Source organism: Hetaerina americana, unplaced genomic scaffold (genome assembly GCF_022747635.1).
Source record: "Hetaerina americana unplaced genomic scaffold, ioHetAmer1.1.p SCAF_10, whole genome shotgun sequence".
Taxonomy (NCBI): domain Eukaryota; kingdom Metazoa; phylum Arthropoda; class Insecta; order Odonata; family Calopterygidae; genus Hetaerina; species Hetaerina americana.
In genome coordinates this window covers 16,643,434-16,657,319 of record NW_027286070.1, presented here as the reverse complement: position 1 = coordinate 16,657,319, position 13,886 = coordinate 16,643,434, and positions in this window count along the sequence as shown.

The window sequence follows — 13,886 nt, the reverse complement described above, 5'->3', positions numbered from 1 at the left end:
TATTTTATATATATATAAATTGAACAATACTGTTTTCCTTAATAATAAAGCATTTCATCAACATGAGCCATGTCTTTACTAGTATGATTTATGGTGGGATAAGGTAGGATGAGCTGTTAAGGAAATATTTATTTTCAATAATTTTCCAGGCAAGAGGATGAGTTTCAATTTGAAGGATAATAGATGTGAATACCTATGGAGGAGAATGGAGAAAAGGTATGAATAGAGAGGAAGATGGAAAGCAGAAAGCAGAGTTCCACCTATGATGGGGAATGCAGTAATTTCAGAGTGAAAAGTCATTTGCCTTACCTGGGATTAGAACCCAGATCCCTCAATGCCCAGCTGAGTGCTTTAGCCAGTTAAGGCATCAAGGCATCCTCTTAAACTCTGAATTTTTTTCCTTCACTTTCTTGGGATACGCCAGAGGTAAAAACAGCGTAAGTGCTTAAAGTTGACTTTAACCTCGTAGACTGTGGTGCATCCCGCACAACTACAAATGCCTGTGACATTGTATGCACTGTATTTCATCTTAACATCTTATTCCTTTTAAGCCCCCATAATTTCAGAGCTTAAGAAAGTGTCTCAATAGCTTGATTAGCTAAAGCACTTGGCCACACAATGAAGGATCAGGGTTCGAATCCTAGTCAAAGTGAATGATTTTTCTCCCTGAAATTGTTGCATTGAAATGTATATTAGTGGAAGAAGTTACTGTTGCAGCATCTCCGGCAGTTTCTTGGAATTTATGATGGGGAAGTTAAATCATAGTAACTCCATTTGAAAAAAAGATTTGAAATTATTCTTTCAAAACATCACTGTTTTAATCTCTTTTTAGGGTTTTTTAATTCTATGGGAGTAATTGATGCATATTATGTGAAGAAGTGGACCCCAGAAATTATTTATCTCATGGTTGAAAAATTATTTTCAGTTTTTTTCCCTCCCTTAATCTTTGCTCTAAATGAAGAACATACTGTACTGTGAAGGATTCAAACAAGGTGGTCCAACAAAAGACTTCAATGGAAGGTAAACTTTAACGCATGTGTAAAGCAAAGGGAAAAAAGATGAGCAGCCTCCCTGGTAGCTGCCACTCACGTTAAATTAGGTCTTTCCTGCATAAGCAATGGAGGAGGATGAAAGCTGAACACCAGTAGTCAAACAATTTGTTGAATTTTGAGTAATTTGTGCTGGAAATATTTTGTCCCTAGGTTTTTATCTTATTACCAGTGATTAGTCATAGGGTGATAAAACTTAGCCTACTATTACCAGCCCAATTTAATTATTCATACCACCTGTGATGAACCCCCACTCAGTAACTACGTCACATCTTCACCAATTACTGCTGTACCAATTCTGTAGATCCAAAATGGTTCTTTGCCCCCAACTGGATGAAGAGCATAGTAGATGGTGATCTTATATCTTGGCCTCTTAAAATAGTGTAGATGCACTCAATTGTTTGCACGACTCTATGGTTAACACACAATGAAATAGTTTAATGTACCTGGATGAGAACAGTTATTATAGCTCCATATTTCTATCTCTTGTCTTTATCAATTGCAGGAAAAACACCAATTAGGGCTGGGGAGAAGAATTCTTATCAGCAAGGAAGATCACTTTGAATTAATTTTATTAGTTTTGTTCCCTGCTGTAACATCTAAAAAAATAATTCAAAATTGATATTCTTTCATGGTTACTCTACTGTTCTTCTTCATTATAGGCCACTTGTTTGTCTGTCTGCTTATGCAATTTGAAATAATATAATTCTATTATTATTTTTCTTGCTTTCACAACAATAAAACAGGATAACTACAAGCATGCGATGTAAATTTATTCAACAATATTCATCATAATGAATTGTATTTATGGAGCTAAATTGTTTCTATTTCCTTATCTGTTTACCTTTCTGAATATTTGATTAAATAATTTTGCTATAAGATATAACCTACTTTTCATATCCTTTGTATAATTTATTAAAAAAATATTACTAATTTTTTCCATGTATTTCAGGCATACCTATTATTGTATTTATTATAAGGCCACGTTGTATATCCATGTATAATATGCCCGGGGGTTTGAGGCCATGATTAAATATTATTTTTGTTGTTATGATACAGGGAAGGGGCAGACTGGTCCAGGCACAACTTTAGGAATACTAGGGGTGAAACCTTTTGCAACTTGTAAAATATTTTAGTCAAAAGGAAATAAAAGTGGCATACGATGTGTTCTCTAACTTTGTTATCCAGTGTGACTTGGTTCAGTGGTCCTCATTGTCTCTATCCCTCATGTCAATAGAGCTGTGCAGCTCTATTGACATGAGGACATAAAGACAATGAGGACCACTGATCTATACTCAGTGTGGGTATGAAAGGACAGGGCAAGATTCGTAAGTATTTGTTAAGCTGCCAACTGTGGGTGGTTGTGGGATGAAATTCTTAGCAATGAAATATGCAATCGTTGTGCCAGATGGAAGAATTGGCAAGAATATTTGGTGAGGGAGGCAATGGTGAATGCAGGGAGTTTTGAGCAAATTAAAATCATGGGAGAAATAAATTGACTGGGAAGGGAGGAATTAGAAGATGGAAGAATGGATTTAGGTTAACTACAGTAGGAGCCGGTTGGGTAAAAATGTATTGAATAAAATGATTTCATGTATTTTTGGTAATAAATGGAAAATTGGTATTAGAAAATTATAATTTACTGTGTTGGAACCTTGACATTTGGGAAATCCATTAAAATTAGGTGTTTTATAATGCAGAATAAGAGTAATATACTGAAATTAAATACTTTATTCTGTGGAAAGAAAAATTTTCATATTTTTTTATTTTTCCTAATCACTGGATTTTCACTAAGCCCCTGACTCAACTCTCAATGAAAATCGGTACATGCATCCTATCTGTTAATTATATTTACCAATTGTTTACTATTGCTGTGTCAAATTTCTCCCTGACTTTAAAATTTTTATTCTAATTAATTAATTCATTAACTAACCTCTTTAATCCCATAAAAGTATATATTGTCGATATTTTAATGTCGAGGCTGCAAGTATCTTATCAATAAGGCAACACAACAAAAGGGAGCTGACTGGACAGGAGTTTTGCCACGTATGCGGTGGCGACATTAATATCCGAGATATTTTTCAACCGTGAACAGCGCAACTCTCTGAAAGTAGGTAAACGAATATAAATTGTGAAAACGAGCAGGGAGGTGCTCTTACACTAAATGAGGAATCACTGAGTGCCTCAATCATTATTTTTCAGCTAATTAGATCAGCGCGTAGTTTCCGAGTATTCCCCCAACTTTCACTTCCTCAGGAAGTCTAAATTCCACCGTAATTCATGGAAAACATTTTTTTCTAGAAAAAGGAGGTAAAGGAGGTCTATGAATACTTGAGGGTCATGTTTAGAGTGCCAGAATTTACAGCAGCAGGACTCTTCAGAAGATTTCAAAAATGGTGCTCAGAACTTGAAGATTTACTTGCAGAATAAAATTCTTCAGGGGATACATTGTTTCATAGTAAAAGCCTACATTGTATATACCCAGTCATTCAAAGCTTTTCCTGCAAGATTTTCGAAGTTCCAATATCCGTTCACTTCCCTCTCTTTGAGAAACACTGGAAAGATGGGATGAGTATTGGAATTGGAACAATTAACTTTCCGCACATATAGTATAGCTTGACGTAAACGCTCGTTTCTTCCTGCCCGATCACCGAAAAAATGTTCAAATATAAAAGGTGCATGCCTTCTTCCTTTCAGGGTGCACAAGCGGAAAGAGTAAGTGCAATGATTTTAAAAATATTAGCGTGGAAAAAATAAAATGAAATTAAAATATAATAACGAAGAAAATTTGAAATAAATTTTAATGTGAAAAATATGAGGGTAGTTTGTAAGGTTCTCGTAATCCCCACCAGATATCAGTGCTTGCACAATGAGCTTACTCCATGGTGATAGGTGATCCTTTACGAGCAGTAACGTAATGTTTCAGTGATATGGGAAGAGATCTTTGTGTGGTTGTTACCGTGTTGTGATTTGTGAAGATAGAAAAAATTGAGGTTCGAGCAGTGATCAAATACTTCGTAAAAATGTTTGAAAGCTGAGGATATTAATGCCAACTTTCAGAACACTCTGCCCTTCATATTCAACCGTTGCCAAATGGACGAATGAGTTTAATTTTGGTTGGGACGGCTTAGATGGTTATCCGAAATATAAGCCCCAGAAATAATTGCAAAAGTGCATAAAATGTTCATGGAGGATTGCCGCCTGAAATTGCGAGAAATCGCTGAAGCCGTAGGGATGTCATCTAAACGAACATACATTTTAATAGTGGAATTGGCCATGAGAAAATTATCTGCTTAATGGGGCTCGAGACGCAGGATCACGAAAGCATCAGAATGGAAATTTCCGACAATGTTTGCCCCGTTTTGAGAGCAACCAGCAAAATTTTAACATGCCGGTTTGTGACCACAGATGAAACTTGGGTCCACTACTATGCCCATGAGACCAAACAGCAGCCTAAGCAGTGGAAACCTGTTGATTCACCTTCACCAAAGAATGCAGAGGCCAACATGGTCGGCCGGAAATGTGGTGGTTGTTTTTCTGGGTTGCAAAAGGCATTCTGGTAATAGATAATCTTCTCACTGATCATATGATTACGGGAAAAAAAACCTAACCTGGAACAACTACAGCAAAATAAGGCCTGGTTTGGCAAAGAAGAAAATTATCTTTCATCAAGACGACGCATGCTCACACCCAGGTGTTTTTGCCATGGCAAAAATCATCAACTAAGATATGAATTGCTGTCACAACCGCCTTATTCGGCTCCTTCATATAGATATCTCTCCCCCAAGCTCAAAATTTTCATCAGTGGACAATTCTCTTCAAACAAAGAACTAGACTAGAAAGAAGCTGAAGAAGACCGGTATTTTACAGGCATGTTTTCGAGATGGGATCAAGATATTGAAACATTGCTGGACCTAGTGCATTAGTGTACAGGGAGATTACATTGAAACATTAAAAAGTTTCACTGAGGTAAGTCATTTATTTCTATTCCATTCCGAAAACTTTTCCAATTACCCTCATATGTTGAGAAAATAATAATGATAGCTTTTATGAAATGTGGTATGGTAAGGAAAAATAGTCATTGAAGGAAATTGATAGGCTTGGAGGCAGGACAAGGAAATGTAGAGCATTTCAGTTGGGGATTGACTATTAAAGACATAGCGGGGAGAATCTAAGTAAGGTTGTAGTAGGTTGAGGTGAAATAGTTAAGTAAGCAAGTAATCTACTGGTTAAGGTAGGTTTTGCATGGACGAAACTACCAAGTAAATATTTTGTGACTCCTATTAAAACACACTTCAGCAACCTACTCTGCATCAAGCCTCTTTTCATCTCTGTATACTTCCTCCCTTCGTCCTGTCCAACATCCCTATCCCCTTCCTGCCCTTTCCTTGTTTGCTTAACATTCTCCCCTGTATTACAGTCTTCAACATCTCACTGCCGACCAATATGCTCTTCGTCCATTTTTCCTGCCTCCTTAGGATCTCTTTCAACTAACTCCTTTCCTCGCCCACCATACCTAGTATTTCCTCATTTTTTTCCTTTTGGTCCATTTCACCTTTTTTATTCTTATCCTCATCCACATTTCAAAAGCCTCCAGTCTACTTCTATCATCCTGCTAGGATTAAGTTAGGTTAGGATGTCTCTACTCATCCCACTCCCGTGAAAAAATAGATGAGTATTTCCAACCCTTAATCACAAGTTTACCCTTGTGTGCTCCTTTGCCCATTGATACCATGTTGATGGCCAGTCAACGACCTGGGGGAAAACCCCCGATTTCTTCTGTTTTCTCCACGGCCCTGGGAATTTTGCCCCATTCCATGGGATACCTCCCCAACAGGAAATCCACCTCCATCCATCCAGCTACATCATTCTCTTCAGACTTTGAAGGACTTAGCACCTGTTTACTTTGTCATCCCCTTCCCTTCCTCCACTCACATACGTGGTCACCCATGCTGCCTTTCAATTATCCCCCCTCTTCCCCTACCTTTCCCTTACGTGTGTTTCAGCATACATACTGGACTGACTGATGGCTGTTTACTGATGATGATGTAGTTACATTGAAACTGGTGGCACTTATAAATTTTATTTTGTGGAAAATATTGCCAATTTTTGATTTTTTGATTAACTATGCAGTTGTTGTCGCGAACATTTATCCGAAATGAAAGCACACTGATGTCGCTATCATTTGCGCCCAAAAGTTGTCCCATTCATCAATATTTTATCCCAATTATCTGCCACAAAATTTGGTTTGTTGTCAAACAGATATGCCAGCTATCACAATCAGGATATGTATAGTAAAACTAATTGTTATTTGGGTTTATTTTTGGGAAACACAAAAAGTCACTGTTATGGATTTCCAAGAGAACATTAATGGCAGCATTTCTTTGGTTTGCAACATTGGAAGAGGTATTCATAAATCTAAAATTGTCATCCCTGATGCAGATGTCTCAATTTTTACAAAGGTAGGTATCATTTCTTACATCATTGTTTCCTACTTATTCACGTTGTGCTAGCCTCAGGAAAAAATGGCACTTAGACTTAGGAAGTGTTTGACTTGTTAAGGCTAAAAATATGGATTGGATCATGGAAAAACAGAAAGAGGTTATCATATATGTATGTGGATTAATTGGCCACTGGTGGATTTCCAAATTTAACCCCATTTCATGCTGAACTATTCGTACTTAGCTTCAAGGCATACCTTATTTTATAGTCAATAATATCATACCTCACAGAATTGGGGACAGGGTCTTTGTTACACTTAAAAACTCATGCTAGTAGAGTTGAGGTAATTCCATATTCAGTTTTGGAAAGTGTTTGGTGTTCAATTAAAAGTCCTGAACCCAAAAGATCCTATTTATGCACATTTTATAGGCCACCAGTCAACAGAGATATCTCACTACTAGAACTAGATCAAAAAATCAAAAGTTTATCATTCCAAAACAATGATAGACATATTATAATGGGTGGAATTTCAAAATCTCATCCATATCAAATCAGCAAAGGAGTACATATGTAGTAAAATCCTGCACAAAAAGTATGATTCATTCTGGAATCCATCTCATGTGGTGAAACTCATGATAGTGAAGCAATACTTTCCATATAAATTAATGGTAAATATGATAATGCATTCCATGCAAAAAAAGATTCTATTCTAAGAAAATTGAATAAATAATGTTTGAATTGGTTGTTCTGTCCTGAATCATCTTCATCTTTTCGTCTATCACAGAATTAACCAACCTGGAATGCTAATTCAATTCGTAAAATACAAAAGAAGAATCAAATTTGCTAGTTTTTTATAATTTTAATACATTCCTAATTCTTTTTTTTTACTAGAAAGCTATCTAGAGACCTTGGTTTTGGCCAAACTTCAGCATTTTGTCCACAAAAAAACTTAATAAAAGACCCATCTCCTACACAATTAACCCTCAGAATCTGTGGGCTTCTTGTGGTCCTAATTGAAGTTCCTTGGTATTTTTGTGCCAGGGCTTGCTGCTTCTATGTGACTTACATTGCTGTGGATGCACTTTATTCTATTAACTTTTTCAATCATCCATGGCTTCCCTCAAATATTTGTTTTTTCATCATTGTTAATTAAGGCCTCTTCTTAACGAGGTCTGCAAAATCACTTTTGCCTTCTACAAGAGATATGCATTTACTATTAACTCTTCAACAAATCCTCCAGGCCTGATCAAATACCAGATATCATATTGAAGGAACCTGCATCAGAAATTGCTCCATATCTAGAAATCATATTGGAAGAAATTGCTAGTATGTAGATCAGAAGGTTCCCAGTGTTTTGGAAATGGCTAATGTAACACCTACCTTTAAAAATATAGACAAGTAGGAACCGAGATATTACAGACCTATTTGCCTCACATTAATATTATACAATGTCATGGAACATATAATCGCTATTTTGATAATGAGGCACCTCAATAGTCAATGATTTATTGATGAAAAACCAGCACGGTTTCTCAAAGGGTAAATCCTGCAAGACACCCTGTGCTTTTTGTTCATGATATCTTTGGCTCAGGCGAGAACTACTTTAAATTGGACGTGGTTTTTCTTGATTTCAAAAAGGCTTGCCTCAAAGTACCTCATCGTAAACCACTCAAAAAGTAGAATCCTTTGGCTTAGAAAAAATATCCTGGGATAGGTGAAATACTTTTTGATTGGCTGCGTACGAAGGGTAGTCTTCAGCTCTTTTATACAAGGGCGGTTCAATAAGTAACCGTGTTAGAAATGAAGAAACCATTTTTTCAAAAACATTTTTTTTCTTGTTCAACTTAGTCCCCTTTTAGAAAGATACACTTCTCCCAACGTTCTGGCCATTTTTTTAATCCCTCCAAAAAATAGGATTTGTCGAACTCTCCAAAATACGCCTCTGTCTCGGCGATAACTTCTTCTCGGCGATAACTTCTTTAACTCATTTGAGCTAAATTTTTTCCCGCGAGCCATTTCTTCATTTTAGGGAATAAGGAAAAGTTGCAGGGAGCCAGATTGGGTGAATACGCGGGGTGAGGCAGCAATTCATGACATAGTTCATGTAGTTTGGTGGCGACAACTCCGGATGAATGTGCTGGTGCGATATCGTGGTGAAACAGTACCTTATTTTTTGCCAAATGCGGCCGTGTCTCCTTCAGTTTTTTGTCAAAGTGGTCCAATAACTCACTGTAGTATTTCCCAGTGGTCGTTCTTCCTTTTTCTAAAAAATCCATGAGGATGACGCCACTTGCATCCCAGAAAACCGTCGCCATGATCTTTCTGGCCGATCAGATCAGATCACCATCACCTTCTTTGGAGCAGATTCAGCAGGAAAAATCCATGGTTTTGATTGTTGCTTAGTTTCTGGTGTGTAATTATGAATCCAGGTTTCATCAACAGTGATAACTTGATGCAAAAACACCTTCTGATCTCGCTCAAATTTCTGCAAACGCTGCTTCGAAGTTGACGGCCAGATCAGCTTGTTTCCAGTGTGAGCAATCACAGCACTCATCTAGCCGACAATTTTTTCATCGCCAGCTTATCATGTAAAATATTAATTGCCATTCCGGTCGACACACCCACGGCCTCTGCTACTTCATGCACGATTTCCTTGGTAACCAGTCTGCCGGGTGTCCTGGTCGCTCCTCATCAAAAACAGATGTTCGCCCATGTTTGAATTTGTTGAACCAATATCTGTGGTCATAGATAGCAAAGTGTCCCCATAAACAGCATCCAACTTTGCATTTATCTCCTTGCATTTCTTCCCATCCAAAAACAAAAAGCGAATTACCAAACGATACTGCTCATTTTTAATCTTAGCAAATATCATGATACGTCTTACTCGAATGGCTGCCAAATCCAAACTAACCTTTAAATCAGTCTGAAATTTGTGTCACCTTTGTTTGATAGATGGCAGCGCACGATGATAACATAAACTTCCCTCAGGAACGCCTTTTGTTGTCAAACACAGGTATTTATTGAATCACCCTTGTATTTATTCATTCTGTGAATGTACATTATTATTATTTTATTATCAGGTAACCCTACTGGTTAAGGTAGGTTTTTGGATGGACACAACTACCAAATACGTATTTTGTGAATCCTAACATAACACAATCCAGCAACCTACATTAGGGCTCTCTTCATCTCTGAGTACTTCCTTCCTCCTTTCATCTAATCCAACATCCCTATCCTGTTCCTGCCCTTTCCCCTTTGCCCAACATCCTCCCCTGTATCAGAGTCTTCAGCATCTCACTGTCGATTTGTATGCCCTTCATCAATTTTTCCTGCCTCCTTAGTTCTCCCAACAAACCCCTCTCTTTGCCACCAATACCAAGTACTTCCTCATTTGTTTTCTTTTCGGTCCATTTCACCTTCTCCATTCTTCTCCAAACCCACATTTTAAATGCCACCAATGTATACCTATCCTCCTGATTTAATGACCACGCTTCCCCACCGTACATAGCTATGCTCCATTTCAAAGTTTTTACAAGTCTTTTATTATCCTTACTCAACGTCCTTGTCATCAACTCCCTCCTCCCTGTGAAAGCCTCTTTGCCTAGTGCAATTCTTTACCTTACGTCCCTAATACTTTGACTGTGTTGGTCCAAAACACTTTTAAGATACGTAAACTGTTCTACCTGCTCTAGTTTTTGCCCTCCTATTTTAATGTTTAGCTTAGCCTTTTTCTTTCTGGAAAATACAATAACCTTTGTTTTATTAATATTGATTCTCATCCCATATGTGTTGCACTGAATTTCCAATTCACTCTGCAATGCTTGCAACCCCTTGGCTGACTGACAAACTAAAGCTTGGTCATCAGCAAACTTAACTGATTTTACGAATTCCCCTCCGACTTTCATTCCCTACCTCCAGTTGTTCCCATGCCTCTAATAATTTCATCCACATGTACGTTGAACAACAACGGTGATAATGGGCAACCCTGCCTTACACCCCTTCCTAACACTGCCTATCCGGACTCCCTGTTCCCCACTCGCACCTGAACGGTCTGAGACATGTACAGGTTGAGGATTAGCCTCCTGCCCCTCCAATCTATTCCTATTTTCTGCAATATACAGGGTCGCACCCAAAAGTGGTAGGACTGATTTTTTTACAAGAATTTTATTGACGATATACTTACATCGAATTAATAATCTTCAAAGTATGCTCCTTGAGCTGCTACACACTTAGTATAACGTTTCTCACATTCCCCGTACGCCCGCTGGAAATTTTCTTTGGGGATGCCGTTGATGACCCTCGTCGAAGCCTCTTGAACGGCCTTTATCGAGTCAAAACGTCGTCCCTTGAGCTGTCTTTTCATCAGGGGGAAGAAGAAGAAGTCCGGTGGTGCCAGATCGGGAGAATAGGGCGGGTGCGGCAACGTGGTAACGCCGTATTTGGCCAGGAGCTATCTGACGACGAGTGCGCCATGGCAGAATTTTCGGCACCATCTTGGCGCACACCTTGCGCATGGCCAAATCCTGTGAAATAATGCGTTGGACGTTGGATGCAGACAGACCCAACTGGTCTGCAATTTCTTCACTGGTTAAGCGTCGGTCTGTGTTCAGCAGTGTCCTCACTCTGTCCACATTCGTGTCGGTTCTTGCCGTCGACGGCCGTCCGGAGCGATGGTCGTCTTCAACGAGCTCCCTACCCTCTTTAAACAACTTGTGCCACTCAAATACTGTAAAACAGCTTAAGTGTCCCCATAATTGATCATATCGAGGGTCTCAGTTGCCGTCTTCCCGAGTTTCGCACAAAACTTCACGGAATAACGTTGCTCTAAATTCAGATGCTTTTTGTTTTTCGACGCGGACAAAAAGTTTGCTTCACTAAAAACGGTGTCCTCACTCAACGACAGCCCGCAGGCGACTGAGGTTGGTGTTGTTCTGTTGCTAAGAGCCCCCTCCACCTTACCCTGCCAGGCAGACCCCCCTCCACCGCTCCGTTCGCGCCAGAGAAAATCAGTCCTACCACTTTTGGGTGCGACCCTGTACTCATTAGTTTTTCCCAATTCACTCTACCAAATGCTTTTTTGAAACCTACGAAAGAGGCAAATACCTCCTGGTTGTGTCCTATATTCCTCTTGATTAATAATCTCATTACTGCAATGGCATCATGCGTACCTCTCCTCTTCCTAAACCCAAACTGATCATCCCCTAGGTAATTATTTGTCCTACTCTCTAACCTTTTGTTTATGATCCTTAGAAACACTTTAGTTGCATGGGATATCAAACTTATTGTCCTGTAGTCCTCACATGATGTAGCTTTTACCTTTACCTTTTTCGGAATATGAACTAAAACTGATCTCACAAAGTCTTCCGGCCAGATTGCTTCCTCATAGGTACTACGAATTAGTCCATATAGGCACTTCATCCCAAATTTCCCTAAACATTTTAGTAGTTCTGCAGGAATGTTGTCTACTCCCATGGCCTTATTTAGTTTTTTCCCTCTAAAGCCCTTTCTATCACATTATCGAGTATGCATGGACCTAAGCTATCTCCCTCTATGTCATGGTCCTTTTCTTTCTGAATTTATAGGCATAAGTTCTTTACCATACAGTTCTTCTATTTATTCCTTCCATCTCTGTTGGATCTTTTCTGTGTTAACAATCTTACCCAATTTATCTTCTCAGATCTTTCCTTCTTAATTCCTGTTTTCCTTATTAATTCCTGTGATTTAACCTTGCTGTAATGTGCCCCAATTTCTCCCTTCCTTTACAAACTTTCCATATCCTCGCACTGCGTCTTCCACCGTGCTTCTGTTGCTTTATTTGTTGATCGTCTCAATATATTGTTTAGCTCTTTGTACTTTTTGCCTTACTCTCCGTTTACATTGTTTCATTTCCTTCACTGTTCTGTCTTTCCATCCATCTCATGCGTGATCCATGGTTTCCTTGTCTTTTTCCCATGAATGGTTCCTATGGTTTATTTTGCGGCTTTTGCCACCCATCTCATGATGCATTCCCATTTTTCTTTGATTGTACTCAGCTCTTTATTGTCATCCATGATTTTCTCTACAGCCTGCTGATACTTATTCCTTTTCAATCCATTTAATGCTTCTATATTTAATTTCCTAAATTGCCGACCCTGCCTTATCTTTTTGAAACAAACTCTGCAATTCATAACAACTAAATTGTGGTCAGTCTGCATCTGCTCCTGGGAAGCTGTGTGAATTAATCACACTGTTCCTAAATCTGTGCCCAACTGGAATATAATCTAACTGATACCTTTCTGAGTCACCTGGAATTTTCCTTGCATACCTATGCGTTTTGTGGTGTCTAAATGAAGTGTTGGTGATGACTAACCCATGTCTTCTACAGAACTCAATTGCTATCTCTCCATGATTATTCCTTGTATCTAAACTGGTCTCTGGCTATCTCTTCCTTTGCCTACAATCGCATTCCAATCCCCCATCACTAACAAATGTTTCCCTCTAGGAACACAGGATTATGTCCTCTATCGTAATGATTGCTCAGTGGCAGGTGTGCTTGAACAATGATCAAGTTTGCCGGTTCTGCTTTTATCTCTTCTAGTAATATTCTATCAGTTACTTGTTCTATGTTGACTATGCTTTCTACCTCTTTAATCAATATTATCGCTACCCCTCGCTGGTCTTGTTCCCTCCGCTGTAGATTAATCTAAAACTATCACTCCATTAATCTCCGCTTTCCTTCCATCTCACCTAGTATAGACCTAAAATATCTAAGTGTATTTCCTCTTTCCATTTCTTGCTTTATATTCTCTATTTTTTCTGTCCTCAACATTGTCCTAACCTTCCAAGTTGCTGTTCTAACTAATTTGGTGCTTTGCAAGTATTTCATGGGATGACGACCACGGAACCCTTGCCTCTCCCATTGCTGGGCACAACACACGGCCAATTGAGCCAAGTCCTGTAGTTGCCAGAACTCATTCTCTGTAGTGCCCATCATTTTGTTCTTGGGAATGATAATTGAGGTGGTTTCCTATTGCCTTCCTCAATAGTGTTTTTAACATGACACCATCATTCAATATCCGTCCCACTGGGGTCAGAAGCCTTTGCAGCTGCCTCAATAAGGAATAGATGCTGCGTGGACTACCTTTCCTCTGGCTCCTAACCTTCGACCTATCTGGTATGGGTTACCTTACCAGGAGCAATTATCATTACTCCAGCCAGGACAGCTCTAGGGGCCATTGGAATGCACAAGCCCTTCAACCTTGTCAAGGTTGTAGTTCATGGGAGGGTGAGGGTTAATAATGTGCCATATTAGAACCAGCTCATAAATATTCAAATCCTCATTCTGCGCCCAGTAAAATCTTACCTTACTATATTATTATATTTCTTCTGAGATGTCCCCGTAATCAATTCCCAAAT